General features: G+C 38.6%; 1 protein-coding gene across 5 annotated transcripts in view; it reads right to left on the reverse strand.

The window, feature by feature from the left end:
• The window catches only part of RHOBTB1 (Rho related BTB domain containing 1), a 266,985-nt gene that overhangs the window by 98,837 nt on the left and 152,830 nt on the right, over positions 1 to 15,318 (reverse strand). For all 5 annotated transcript variants that reach the window (XM_042960308.1, XM_007095790.3, XM_042960309.1 and 2 more), the window contains one exon: positions 8,839 to 8,938. The gene's annotated coding sequence lies outside the window, so the exon portion shown is untranslated. The remainder of the gene's footprint in view (positions 1 to 8,838; positions 8,939 to 15,318) is intronic.

The raw sequence follows: 15,318 nt of genomic DNA on the forward strand, positions 1-15,318 counted from the left end.
TTAAGCTCTGAAAATCTCAGCACATCTTTTCCACGTCACAGGACGGATGCCACGTGGTCATTTTATAGAAGGGCCATTGCTTACCCACATGGATGAGAGCAGGGAGAAAGGGTGCTGCTTGATTTAAAAACCCTCACTCAGAATTTACTGTGGATTTAAAATCTCTGACTTAATGTTGCATTAACTACTGGTGACTGCTTTACTGCCTTTAAAACATGCATATATAATTGGATACTGTAATGCTTTGTCGGTAAAATAAATACCAACTCACACTAAAATAAATACTCTGCATGATGAAGTTCATGCAGACATAAATTAATCATTTACCAGTTAACCAATATGCACAGGAAAGAAATAGATCACTTATTAAAGGTTGCCTCATCTATAAAATGGGAAAAATAAAATACCGATATATTTTACAGTGGTGCTGTGAGGAAAAATATATAAAATTATTGCTAAGCAGTTTACAAACCATAAAATGCAGTATGAACATTAAATTAATAATATTTGTACTAATTCAGATTCAACACCCTCTGCATTAAATATATCTTTTTGCCTATTGAAGCACACACAAAACCAAGCTGAGGCTTTTTATTTAATTTTTAATGGTGTCTTCAGAATTCTGCAGAGCATTGCAGAAGTTATTGGTTATGTTAAAAACTTTTCAGTGGCTCACTCCCACCATTTCTAAGATACAGTTCTTGGCCATTCACATCCCCAAGCCCCTTTTTAAAATCCTCTCCCAGAGAGCTTTATGTCTTTCACTTGCATGGCCATAGTAGTTATGAAGGGAACATAGTCTTGAATTTTTTAATCAGGTGGAAGTTGTTAACATGCTATGTGCCTTGATTTATTCTAAATTTTAGGTTGAAATAGGGAAACATTGTTACACTGGGTGGAGGGCAGGTGCGTTGGGTCTCTGTTGCATAACTGCAGGGTAATCCTGTGCTGGGACCGCAGCATGGCCTGAAGCAGCAGAGTCTCAAGGCCATCATGCTGCTCAGAATGTTAGAAGCTTTGGAGACAAATCAAGCTTCTGTTTCTCAGAAACAGTTTCTCAAGTCTAGAAATATCATTCAGGGGCACAAGGGAGAAGTAAGCAACGTAGAACATAGTTCCTTTTTTCTTCTACTACTTTTTAAAAAAAGGAGTCTTCTTGTTTAGAAGACCAACTTGTACAAAACCTGTAATCTACTCAGCACATTTTTAACATTGTCAGTGTCCCTTTGACTCTCAATGATAAAACACATCAGATGTTTCTTCACTCACTCCCTTATTACAGGGGCTGTTAATATAGAAATACCTCCTCATCTTCCACTGTGAAATGATAAATGGCTGACTGGAGATGTCTGAAATATTGCCAGATCTCCCCAACGTATCATGTGTCACCAGCAATAATAAACAGTGACTAATCTTTGGTCATGAACTATATTTATGGCTTTCTTGTCATCAGGAAGTACGTATTTTCTTGAATCAGGTTTAAGGATCTAATATTTATGCTAGGAACATGTGTGCTAAGAAAAGGATACCTATTTATAGAGCTTAGCATTTCCATCTCTCTCTCCCTCTCTCCCTCTGTCCCTCTCTCCCTCTCTTTTCCATCAAGATTCACCCAAGTGTTCTGATCAGGAATCTAATTTATCCCGGTCAGTTCACCATTTTGGTAATAACAATCTCCTCATCTAATAGGAAAGGAATATGGCTATGTCAGTGATCAGTGAAAAGGAAGCACAGTGAAACTGTTTCTTCCATTTCCAAAATCCACCTGGGGGTTGGGGGATCAAAGATGTCCTATAGGAGCTATAATGGCAGAACACGAGAAGATAAGGACTAACAGAAGGGAAATGAAAGCTTTGAGGGAAATGAAATAAGGTCAATAAGTGTGTAATTTTACTTCAATTCAGTTTAACTAATATCTATCAAGTGTCTGCCAGATACTAGGCATTGGAGTAGGTGCTTGGTCAAAAATAACAAAAATTGCTGCCCTCATGAAGCTTACATTCTAGTGGAGGGAGACAGAAAATAAATAAGAAAACCACAGAAATTATTAGAGAATGACCAGTATTATGGAGAAAAATAAATCAAGGAAGGAAAATAGTGTGGGAAGGGGTTACATTTTTTTTCATTTATTTTTTATTTAAAAAAATTTTGGGGGCGTGCCTGGGTGACTCAATCGGTTAAGACTCTGACTGCAGCTCAGGTTATGTTCTCATGGTTCATGAGTTTGAGCCCCACATTGGGCTCTTCTGTTGACAGTGCAGAGCCTACTTTGGATCCTCTGTGCCCCCTTTCTCCCTGCCTCTCCCCACCCCCATCTCTCTCTCTCTCTCAAAAACAAACAAACATGCTTATTTTGGAGAGAGAGACAGTGCGTGAGTGCAGGAGCATGTGTGCAAGTGGGGGAGGGGCAGAGGCAGAGAGAAAGAAGACAGAGGATCCCAAGTGGTCTCTGCCTCGACAGCAGAGAGCTCGATGTGGGGCTTGAACTCAGGAGCTGCGAGATTATGACAAGAGCTGAAGTCAGATGCTTAACTGGCTGAGCTACCCAGCCTCCCGCCCTTTTTTTTTTAAAGGAAGGGGTTGCATTTTTAGAAGAGTAGTCAGTGAAGGTCTTATTGAGAAGTTGACATTTGAACAAAGACTTGAAGGAGATGAGAGAGTAAATCATGTGTACTCCTGGGGGAAGACTGTCTTAGACAAGAAATAGCAAGTGCAAAGGCCCTGAGACAGAGATATGTCTGGTATACCGACAGAACTGTAAGGAAACCAGAGTAATTAGAGTGGAGTGAATGTATGAGTTGGGGCAGGAGATGGTGGTCATGGTGGTCACATATATGGCATTGAGGACCATCATTAGGCTCTAGCTTTTACTCAGGTTGAAGTGGATCTACTGGAGAGTTCTGAGTCAAGGAACAAAATTATCTGACTCATACTTTATTGAAAATAGACTGTAGGAGGCAAGGGGTGAAAGCAAGGAAATAATTAAAGTGAGAAGTTCACCTCTCTTGTCTGTATATGTTTAATGGATATGAGCCAGAAATTAATGAGAGACAATAGTATACAATTACATTCAAATATATTGAAGTTGTAATTACACAAAGCTATAACTGGTTGGAAGAGAGATTTAATAAAGCAATCAATTTATTAATCAATTAATAAAGCAAAAGTTGGTGAGTTTGAAAACATTTTAGACTAAGGTGATGAGCAACTAATGATAAAAAGTATATTAAGGATTAAGAAATTCAAACATCTATTGCTAAGGAATAGATTAAAAAGTAATCTCCCTCCTTGGCACAGTCTGGGTTGTGGAATTAAACCTTGAGATGGTCTCCTCACATGCCTTCCAGCCTCCTGCTTCTCAGGAGCTGGAAGTAAGGGAAACCTGAGTTGAGAAGACACCAAGCTCCCAAGAAAATGAAGGAGGGTGTAGTTTGGATTATGTGTAAATGTTTTTGTTTTCAAATTTAAAACATTTGAATGATGGGAGCACACACACACACACACACAAAAAAAGAGTTGGGTCTTCTCCAGGGAACAAAGAAAAGAGAAAAATAAAAATACCAATGAAAGGTGAACTTGGCCTTATTGTCAACCTTCCTGGCAGTGGGAATTATTAGGTTATGAAACACAGCTCTCCCCATCTCTCCTGGGCCAGTTAGCCTTAGAACAAATTGAACCTGAAAAAGTGTCAAAATTCACAGTAGGAGCGCCCACTCAGAGCTCCATTTCTCTCTCTGAAGTAGGTTACTACATTCACCTAGGGAAATTTCTATTGAATTATAATTAGGTGGCTAATTAAAAAGTGGATTATCAACTATATTAAAATATGCCAGAAAGATGTGCACATCATTCATTCTTTAATTTAGGAAATCCATCTTTTCCTTAAAAAAAATTCTCACTGGGAAATTCCATGTATAATATGTACCTTTTCTTTTTTCTTCTTAAATCACTTTTATTGAAGTAAGTCTAAGATTTTTTGTTTATTGAGGCTATGGATTATTTTGAGCTTCCTCTGTTAATAAAAAGTATCTACACATCCTAGTTACAATTCTTACAATAAAAACTGGTGGCTATGATAACAACCTCAAGGCAATGCAAGGTCTCCAGAAGAAATGGTAATAATTATTCACTACTGATAAATGTCAAATGCTGCATGTATCATTTAATTCTCTCAACAACCCTGTGACATAATTTTCTACCTATTAAACAGATGAGGAAACTGAGCTCAGAGAAGACAAACCATTCAAGGTCACACAGCTTGAAGGTCATAAAGCTGAAATTCAAACTCAGGTCTCTTTGACCTTGAAGGTTTTGCATTAAGCAAGAGTTTTCCCTCTCTAAACTGTTTTAACATAAAGCTAAAACTATTTTGTTGCATTCAATTTGTTTTAAAATTGATAACATTTGTGTACCATATATAGTCAAGATCTTATGTTAACCAGAAGACCATATTTCCATTTGCCAGACAAATGATGTCCAGACATCAACTTATTTTGTAAAGTAAATGATCATCAAGGGGCGCCTGGGTGGCTCAGTCGGTTAAGCGTCCGACTTCAGCTCAGGTCATGATCTTACGGTCCGTGAGTTCGAGCCCCGCGTCGGGCTCTGTGCTGACTGCTCAGAGCCTGGAGCCTGTTTCGGATTCTGTGTCTCCCTCTCTCTCTGCCCCTCCCCTGTTCATGCTCTGTCTCTCTCTGTCTCAAAAATAAATAAACGTTAAAAAAAATAAAAAAAAATGATCATCAGGAGACTCATGAGCCATTACTATTAGCAAGAGTTAGAAAGTAATAGTCACCTGGTACGATAAGTTACTTTTTATTTGTCTTTTCCTGTTTTTTTCCTAATTTCTAAGAAGGTACAAATTAAATGATAGCCCATGGACTTTGGTACAATCCTATCTATGAGTTTGGTAGACTAGTCAGGCATTAAGTGGGTCAGTCCATTCCTGAAGGCACCTAAAAATTGGACAGTCCATCTGATGACTTAGCAGATAGGCGTTATTGTACTGGAATGGGCTTACTGAATTGCTTGTAGTACCCAGTCCTGATACCACCAGGGTGATTTGGAGTTTCTTATCAAACAAATAATGACAACAATAACAATGTAATTATACTAATATTTTTTGAGGGCCTACTGTATTTCAGACATTATGCTCATTACATACATGACTTCACTGTTCTCCAGTGTTTCTCAGTCTTGGCACTATTGACCTTTGGACCAGTGGACTCTATTTTGGGGGGCTGTCCTGTGCATCTTGTATAGCATCGTCCCTGGCTTCTACCCCCCAAATGCCCATATCACACCCACTGCCTCCAGTTGGGACAGGCCAAATCATCTCCAGGCATTACCAAATGTCTCCTGGTGGGAAAAAAAATCACCCCTAGTTTAAACGAACCTCTGTTTTACTTCCTCAATAACTTTAGGAGGTTGGTACTATTAGACTAGTAATATTATTGATGAGGAAACTGTGGCTCTGTGAGTTTCAAGTAAAATGCATAAGGTCTCACAGTTAATAAATTATAGAGCTGGAATGCACATAGATTGCCTGCCTCTTTTGAAGGCTGTTACTATGTGGTTCGAACTCACAAGTGATCTTCACTTCTGTATCTTGTTGTGGGGTGTGGCCCTGGGAGGGAGGAAGGCATGCACATGACATAGTATGTGGAACTTTTATTGCACCATGGCCTTTTATTTGGCAGATTAATTCCATTTTAATTGGAGTTCTGGAAACTAATGAAAAAAAATTACAAGTGTTATATGGTCTGTTCTCAGGGTTTTTGAATCTGTCTGATTTAATTCTAACCAATTAGCATGCTATTATGGAGGAGTATTATGTTGAGAATCAATATCACACTAAACACTAATATTTTATTCAGTATTAAAAATTTATACGAGTGGTAATACATGTGCTTTATTTCTACTTGGTCTAAATGAGAAGAAATGCTTCCTTAGGGCGATTCCAACTACAAAGAAAATGTTATCTTCTTAGGATACTGTTGGCATTATGCTTTACATAGATCATGACTTAAATGAATTAATAAAACTTAATTGAATGAAAATTGCTTCTTTTACTATAAAGTGTATGAATTTTTTTTTTAAATTTTTTTTTTCTTCTTTTTCAACATTTTTTTTTATTTATTTTTGGGACAGAGAGAGACAGAGCATGAACGGGGGAGGGGCAGAGAGAGAGGGAGACACAGAATCGGAAACAGGCTCCAGGCTCCGAGCCATCAGCCCAGAGCCTGACGCGGGGCTCGAACTCACGGACCGCGAGATCGTGACCTGGCTGAAGTCGGACGCTTAACCGACTGCGCCACCCAGGCGCCCCTAAAGTGTATGAATTTTAAAGTGTATCAAAAATTGTTCTCCATTTTATACGTATATCTCATGTTAGATGTCAATAAAAGTACATTATTGTCCAATATTGCCAAAAAGGTCAAAATAATTCATACTTATCCTGATTTTAGGATATCCATCCTCTTTCCCTCCCTCCCTTGCTTCCTTTTCTTTCTTTGTCCATTTGGATACTCTATCCTTTTTTGATTCTGCTATAAACTTAGGCTGGAATTGGTACCCAAATGTATCCAGACTCTGCATTTTGTGTCTTTTTTGCAAAGAGGAACTAATAAGCTAGATAAACTATAAATGGGGTGACATGTAATAACCATCTAGAGATAGTTCAATTAGGTATGATTTCAGAACTGGATTTCCAGATCACCTTTCCAGATTGTGCCCCCGGATGCCTTTCCCAGCATCTGGCCTTGTCAAGTACTTGGGTCTTAGATCCTGGGCCCACTGTGTGTATCCTGTGAGGCGCTTCCTGGCCTCTCTTCCATCTACTTTTTCTACTCTCCTAAATTCAGTAGCATTTTCAAGCTTCCAAACTTGGGCAGCACGGAAAAATTTCTACAGTTTGGATACAACAAAGGCATTTACAATTTTTATCACTTATGCACTTTAATTCACAACTTCTCAAATATTTGAAAACTAAGAGAAAACAAACCCTTAAAAAATATCCCTAACTTGTTGAATTATTATACTTGTTCTTTAGTATTAGATTTAGAAAAGCTTTGCTTCATGTTTTAGTGATCTCCCAACTGGGTTGGCAAGATCAATCAGTTAATATGCACATACCTTGAAAAAAACCACCCTTTGAGAAAAGGTCGCTTGTAATTCTAAAGGCGTATTAGAAGTTAAAAACTGCCATGCAAAATCAAAGCAAAAAAAAAAAAATCATTGAATAAATTAAGCTAACCAAAAAATTAGAAATTGGAAGTATGTTCAGCATAGTAATCACCATTACAAATAGGAAAATTTAAACTAAAAAAAAAACATTTAATGGGTTGACTTTTCTAAAATATTGATTGAATTTCATTAATAACCATTTTATGCATATGGCTATTCTGAAAGTTCCTTTAAAAATGAAAGACTAATGCCTTAATGAGAGGTATTATTACATGAACATATTTGAATCTGGCTTATGAAAAATAGGACTTGAGAATTTAAAATGTGTGCATAAAATGCAAATGGATTTAATTAACTGAAAACCCATAAGACAGAACTTCTTCAAATAAGCAATTACTTTGGGGACTAATAGAGTAAATAGGATCCTGATTCATTAGCACAAATATCCATATGAGAGAAGGATCAGCAAATTTTATTCTTTAAGTTATTTATGCACACATGGTAATATCTCATTAATTTATGGCTTCAATAAATTTAAAATCTTTTGATAATTTGTTCATGAGCTGGGCTGATGTTTACCTTTGCTTTGCAAACACTTTACTTATAGGTAGGTAATATATGGTGTTTTAAACATTTATTTTCAATCTTGCATACACTTTTTAGACACAGAATAAACTATTTTCAGTGAACCTCAGGCACTTTACAAGCTCCTACACACATCCAATCTATATGCTAATAACAGAATGTTCATATGATTTATTATTACAGGTCTCCTTAAGGATTTCTACTTTGTAATGTTTTGTTGAAGTTACTACATGTAGTTTAAAGAATAAAAGCCACATTTATTTAAAAGTTATCTATAATTCAGCCTCCCCACAAATTCACATATGCCTCCCTCCCTAATTTGTTACAATGAATAAAATTTATTAATGAATATTCACAACTATACATATAGAATTTTTCCTTTAAACATGCATTAGCACATATAAAGAAAAATAAAATATAGTGAAGAGTGAAAATAACAGATGATTTTGTAGGTGGACAAAGGAATCAACTGTCTCAAATCATTTTTAAATCCTTCAGGCACAATACCTAGAAGAACTTGATAATGTTGCCCTTTCTTTAAAACCTGATTTTGTTCATGTGGGATGAGTCAGTTCTAATCACTTGCAAGGTGATATGTCTTTGCAGTTAAAGACAGTTAGTGCCCAGGCCAAATGGGGGTGGATGCTCCAAGCTAGGGCTTCTGGGATGAAGAGAAATGCCCCTGCACAGCAACCTGGCAGTTCTAAACCTTCCTTGTATGTGGCCATGACTTTTCAGAGTCCACATGTCAGTTTTCACTAGAGAATTACAAGTGTATATAAAGTGGGTAGAAGAGTTATGTTAATTACCAAAACTCGTATGTAGTTCAAAATGACTCCAATTCTAAACCAGATAAAACATGTTAAACTAGAATTTATAAAAACCACAACTGAACTGAAAAAATGGAAATTTTCCTTTTTAATGAAATATTCTGAAGACAAATCTGGATATTATTCACAAGTCATGCCACCTTCATACCAGGAGCATTTCCATTTCTTTTGTAAATACTGTGAGGAAATTAGGAGGAGGGGAAAGGCAATTCTGTTACCCAAATTCATAGTTACTTACCATACGAAGGGGGAACATAAGCTTCAATTCCATTTTCATAACTTAATCAAGAATACTGGATGAGAGGCCTCTTTCATGTGCTTCTTGAATATTATAAAATCTGGGGAGGACATACAAACATGGACTATTTCATCATCAAGAAGAAAACTGCTCAAAACAAGACTAGTTTCATATGTCAGTGATTAGTTTTCATCGGAACAAGAGTTATCCCAGCCAGCCATATGCCATGTACACATAGGCCAGCTGCCCACAGAAGTTTGAGCCACATAGGCTGAAATGACCACTCTGCCACTAGAGAAAGATGCCCCAGGGTTGAATTCCACTCAGTATTTGTCTGGGTGAACTTTATGTCCTTAACTTCACTGAGACTCTGTTCCCTCATGGCTCTGGTGGGAGTAATAAGACCAGCTAGTCAATGGCTTGTTCTGACGATCAAGTGAGATGATGTCTGGAAAGACATTTAGTTAATAGTGAACGTACTTATTTATGCCCTGGCTCTTCATCTTAAGGATTTGGGGTGACTTCCAAAAAGAAAAATCATGAAATATGAATAAAAATAACAAGGTTGAGAGTGAAAAAGAAAGGAAGTTCATTATGCTACCTATATATTGGTCAACAGTTGAAATAATTGAAGTTACCATTTGGATTTGAATTTCTTGGAAATTTAGGTAAAAGGAGAACATAATTTCTTCTATAACACCTATTGTTAGGAGAAAAAATGCATTACTTCCCTCAAAGAAATATTCCTGACGCAAAATTCATGGAAAAAAATTTCATGGAAAACAGGATACACGAACAGTGAAATAAAATCAACTATTTAACAAAAGTGGGAATGACTACCTACCATGAAAAATGAAGGGCAAAACAATACTTATGCTTGGAGGTAGTTGTTATTGCTATAAAATCGTATTACTCCTAGAGACAAACATGAAGCTTGAATTATGGAAATCCTAAATATAAACCCGGCTCTCCTCCCTTGTTGTGCCTTCCTAACACACACACACACACACACACACACACACACACACACTCAGTAGTTGGGAGGAGTTTCCCAAAGAAGTCACTGACTGCTGATGACTCTAGGCCAGTCACTGCTCATTAGTAAATAGTGGGTAGAGCTGCAAGCCTGAAGTGTGAACCTAGACGTGATACAACACTGGCAGCTGCACAGCCCATTTCCTGGGGCCAATCCAGAAGGGAAGAAAGAATGATACAACCAAATGATTACACACTTGAACCCTGAACAATGGAGGGGTTAGGGGGTGCTGACCCTGTGCAGTCACAAATCTGCATATAACTTTTGACTTCCCCAAAACTTAAATACAAATAGCCTACTGTTGACCGGAAGCCTCACAGATAACATATGTTACATGTATTATATACTGTATTCTCATAACATAAGCTAGAGAAAGAAAATCATAAGGCAGAGAAAATACATTTATAGTACTGTACTGTATTTATCAAAAAAAATCTGCATATTAGTGGACTCCTGCATTTCAAACCCATGTTATTCAAGGGTCAGCTCTATAAATGAAACCTATCACAACATGAGTCCTTTTCCTTGAAGCTTTTTCTTGGCTTCCTTGAAATCTCACTTCTAATCTTGTAGGAAATGCCTCAAATTTTCCTTCTGGCTCTTCTCCCTTCCTTAAATGTGGGCCTTCACCAAGGTTCTCCACTTAGAAGCAATTTCATTTACACCCATGACTTAAATGTCTTAATTAATACCTTTTTTCACGCTTTCTAGCTAGATCCTCATCCCCATCATCTCCTGAATTTGCTTTTCTTTCATACCTAATACCAGTGGCATTGTCCCTCTCCCTGGCTTGAACACCTGGCGTCCTCTTCATTCTACCCCATCACCACACCTCCCAAACACACACCTCCAACTGATTATAAGCACTTCGTGCACAAGAAGCTCGACTTCCCCTTTCCGTGTTCAAGGCCGTCATCATGGCAGAAATTCACCCACCATCCACCATCTATCTCCCATCCAGACAGGAGCCTCCCATCTCATGTACTCCCTGCTTCCAGTCCCCGTTGATTCGTAATTTTCCTGATGGTCCCAGTTTTCTTCCTAAACCTCATGCTTCCCCACTTGCCTGAAAACTTCTAACACTTCCAGTCACTGTAGGATCAAGTCTAGGACTCCTCAGCAGAGCTTTCCAGGATCCCAGATCTGTGCATTTACTGCTTTCCACACAGCCTCTCTAACCATACCAAACCATTTCTCCTCGCTCTTCTGGCTCCTCCACAAAGTAGTTTTCTGCCACTGCGATTTTGCTTACTAGCTTTCTGCTATCTGAAAGTCTCATCTTTTAACACCCGGTTCCAATATTATCTCTTTCAGGGATCTTCCTGAATTCTTGTGTAAGAATTTTTTGTACCTTTCTCTGCCTACCCAAGGATCCTTAATTGCAACCTAACTGCAAAAATCCCATTTATAGTACTCTGACTTTATTTTCGATAGTTCTAAATAGAGCAGGGCCAAGAACCCTCATAAAGCTTATAATCTGGCCAGGGGAATACCGCTTTATTCACATTTCTAACTTCCATGGGGTAGTAATATTCAATACTCCAATATGTGAGTGCTCTATGAATTATACATTAGATGATTTCTAAACATCAAATAGTACTATGAGACGCTCTGAACATAGGGTTAAGAACACCATTCTAGAAGATATTTCCTGAATAAGTGATAGTAACAGAACTGTCCAAATTTGGGACACAGAAGGAATGAAAGGAGAGAGGATGAGGGAAAAAAAAGCACAGGCAGACCTGTTCTTTTTCTCTTTTTTATCTTAACACAAACTTCTTTGATCGTTTCATAAAGATCAAGTAAGGTTTATATCTGAGGGAAGATGTTGCATTTGTTTCAACGAATCAGATCACAAAATATTTAGTCATTATGCATTCGAGAAATAGATCTTATGGCAGATCTTCCATTAAGGCTGGAAAATTTCTTCCTGGTGCCTTTCTTAGCACTAGACACATGTAAGATATTTTAATATTTGTTGATTAAGTGGTTGCTCATCCAGTTACCTCTCTCCAGCTCCCCTCCAATCTCTCACTTCCTCTTTCTAGCCAGACTACTGCAAGTAATTACCAATAGTCATCTTTCTTTTCTTACCTCTCATTGGCAGCTCACACCTCTGCAATCTGACCTTTGTCTCCTCACAGCGTTCACTGGCTGAGGTATTAACTTCTACTCTGAGGTCTCCCTGCTGCTCCCCACCTCCCACCCCTGCCAGTGGGCATGCTCAGACTTTTGTGTTGTAGCAGGTGCAGGGAGAGAAGTTGAAGTTCACCTCAAAGAAGTTGTCGAGAATGTGCCATACAATGTGTCAGCCCACAGCCTCCTTCTACGACACAGGGGTGCCAGCAAGTGGGTGAGGCGAGTCAACACTGCTTTGTGAACATTTGGTTTATTTACCCTGGTCACACTAGCACCACTGGGTGGAGGAACAGGCAGTGTTGTGCTCATAAAATTCCTTGCTGTCAGGTTCCTATTTTCTCTCCAGTTCAGACCCCAGGACCTCGACTCTTCTATTGTCAAAATCCACCCCAGTTCTTCTCTATAATGGTCAACAGCATGTCAAAATGACTTTCCTGTCTATCATGCTGGCTCCCCAAGTATCATGTTAAGAGAGATGTAAAATATGAAATGTGAAATATTCTCAAACAGGCATGACCACAAATAGAACTAGTTATAACTCTATTTCCCATACATATCACTTAGTGATTTCTTTTTATTTTATTAAAAAAAATTTTTTTAACGTTTATTTATTTTTGAGACAGAGAGAGACAGAGCATGAACGGGGGAGGGGCAGAGAGAGAGGGAGACACAGAATCGGAAGCAGGCTCCAGGCTCTGAGCCATCAGCCCAGAGCCCGATGCGGGGCTCCAACTCGCGGACCGCGAGATCGTGACCTGAGCTGAAGTCGGACGCTTAACTGACTGAGCCACCCAGGCGCCCCTGATTTCTTTTTATTTTAATTCAAAACAATTCTCTCCTGATCAGTGCTCTCCACTCTTGCTAAATAAAATAAACAGTTCTCAATCTTCCACATTCAAGCCAATTGACCACTCCCACCCTCCTGAAATGAAATCCTTGCTCCCTTCCCCTCCCCACCCCCCAGCCATGATCCAGCAGTTTCCAGGGTTTCCATCTATTTCTCTCACTATCCCTTATTTCATCCTTTACAGGCTCATCCTTCACTACCTGGATGCATGGACTTGAATTTCTTAAGACTTTGGTCCTAGCATTCTCTTCTACCACTCACTTTATAATCTTTCTCTAGGCAGTCATATCCATCTATGGATCATATCCATCATATCCACAACTATGAATTAAAGATGTGTCACGAGTTTATATCCAAACTGTAGAGCTTTCTGACAAGCTCCACACCCATAATCCAATGTCTTTTTTGCTCTGTCCTGTAATGTTTCCTGAAGAACTCAAACTCCACATGTCCAACTGAACTTAGCATCTGTCTTTGCAAACTTGTTTCTCCTCTAGCGTTACCTGACACTTCTCATGGGCTCCACATAAATATTGCAGAAGATGGCCTGTCAGTTTACCTCCTCTATGTCTCTTGAATCCATTCACTTTTTAGAAATCATGAACATCTCATCCTTCCTCCCCTTGGCCATGCTATCAGTATCTCTTTGCTGAAAATGTTTAACTGGTTTGCATCACTATTCCCCTTGCCAACCCATACTCTGCATTCTAGCCAGAAATATTTTTTTGAAATACCGAATAGATGATGTAACTAATTACAATCTCCCTTCCCCTCCTCCAACCTTCACATTGGTCCCTAGGATAAATACATATTATTCACTATGGCTAAAAAGCCTTTCATGGTGATGGCCCCTCATCACATCTCTAGACTCCAGCTGTTCACCCCTGCCCTCTGTACTCCAACCACTTGATTTTCCTCCAGTTTCTCACATTGCTTCTTCTTTCTGCTTTCCATACATCATGGCTTTCCACCCCTTCCATGTCATGCCTTCTGCCTGTACTCCTTGTCTAGTTGACTCCTATCGTTTAGATCTCATTTTCCAGAACCTTGTGTCTCTTCTTTGTGGCATATTTAGAAGGGTGTCAGTTTCATACCTATTTGTGTCATCCTTTTATTGTCTGTCTTCCCCACAATCCTGTAGGCCCAATGAGGGCAGGGGATACCTGATGCAGTTCATTGTATGCTGAGAGTCCAGACATAGTGGGTACTCAGTAAAGTTGACTTTATCAAAGGCATGTGTATAAAATGAGTATGAAAATAAACACATATAAATTCAGCGAGAAAAGCCTACCCATTGCATAGCGTTTGAAAATTCTAAAGATAAGCACAGTATTGAGATCAGTAAAAGAGCATTGGGAACTTTTAGAGGATTTAAGAAATTAAAGTAGGAGGGCTTCCTTTCTCATACAGATTTAGTAGTGGGTAGATGGAAGTGACGGGGATTTTTTTGTTTGTTTGTTTGTTTGTTTGTTTAATTGGGTACAAAAGGTGGTTTTATTAAAGCATGGGGAGAGGACCCATGGGCAGAAAGAGCTGCCCTGGGATTCTGAAGAGCAATTGATTGTATACTTGGGATTTAGGGGAGGTAAAGACTAGAGGAAGTGTCCAAAAGGATATTCATATGTTAAAGAAGACTCACAGGATCCTGGAGGCCTAGCTATTGTCAAGCTAAGGTTGATAGGGATTTTTTGAATGAAAAACTTCACTTGGGCCCAAGCAACTGCTTTAGCATGTAAGAAGTATGCCATGGTATGAAAGTAGTACTTGCCAACCCTATTCTTGAGATTTTTGCCCCTGCATATGTTGAACAAGAGCCATTGCAAGGAGAGGAAGGGATGACTGAGACCAGGGACATGCTGGAGAGGCAAAAGAGAGAAGAGGTTTCAAGAATGTTTTAGTCTCTGGATTGTGGATATTCTGCTGGTTATGCCTTTTTATATCCTTCCTTCTAAAATCCATGTCATTTCATGCAATATAATTGTCTCTACTTCCATATGGCGACAGAATTCTAGCAACTATATCAGGATCTCAATAAATAGGCAAACTGAAAATGTTGCATAAGTTGTTTTCCCTCACTTACTTTCCAAATAGGAACTCCCCAATAATAAAACACAAATTTTGTAAATTAGCATAGTATCAGTTATGAATGTAATTTTGCAATTATGAGACTAAAAACATTCCACAATGAAATAAGAAATGCCATCTGATTTTGATTTAACTCAAAGGGGGAAAAACACATTCCATTTAAGAATGACAAATAAAGCTGTCAATGTGATCCATTTATAGCCCCTCAGAGAATGCCACAAATCCACATAATGTTCTGAGAAGCTAGTTATTGTATTTGCTCTCTCAGAGAAGGCGTAGAAGTCCCTGACAGACTGTTATCCAAGGAAACTAAGGTTAGGGGGAATAACTTACATTAGTCAACATCCTAGGTGCATATGCCTTAAAGGGGAGA

This window comes from Panthera tigris, chromosome D2 (genome assembly GCF_018350195.1).
Source record: "Panthera tigris isolate Pti1 chromosome D2, P.tigris_Pti1_mat1.1, whole genome shotgun sequence".
NCBI classification, from domain to species: Eukaryota; Metazoa; Chordata; class Mammalia; order Carnivora; family Felidae; genus Panthera; species Panthera tigris.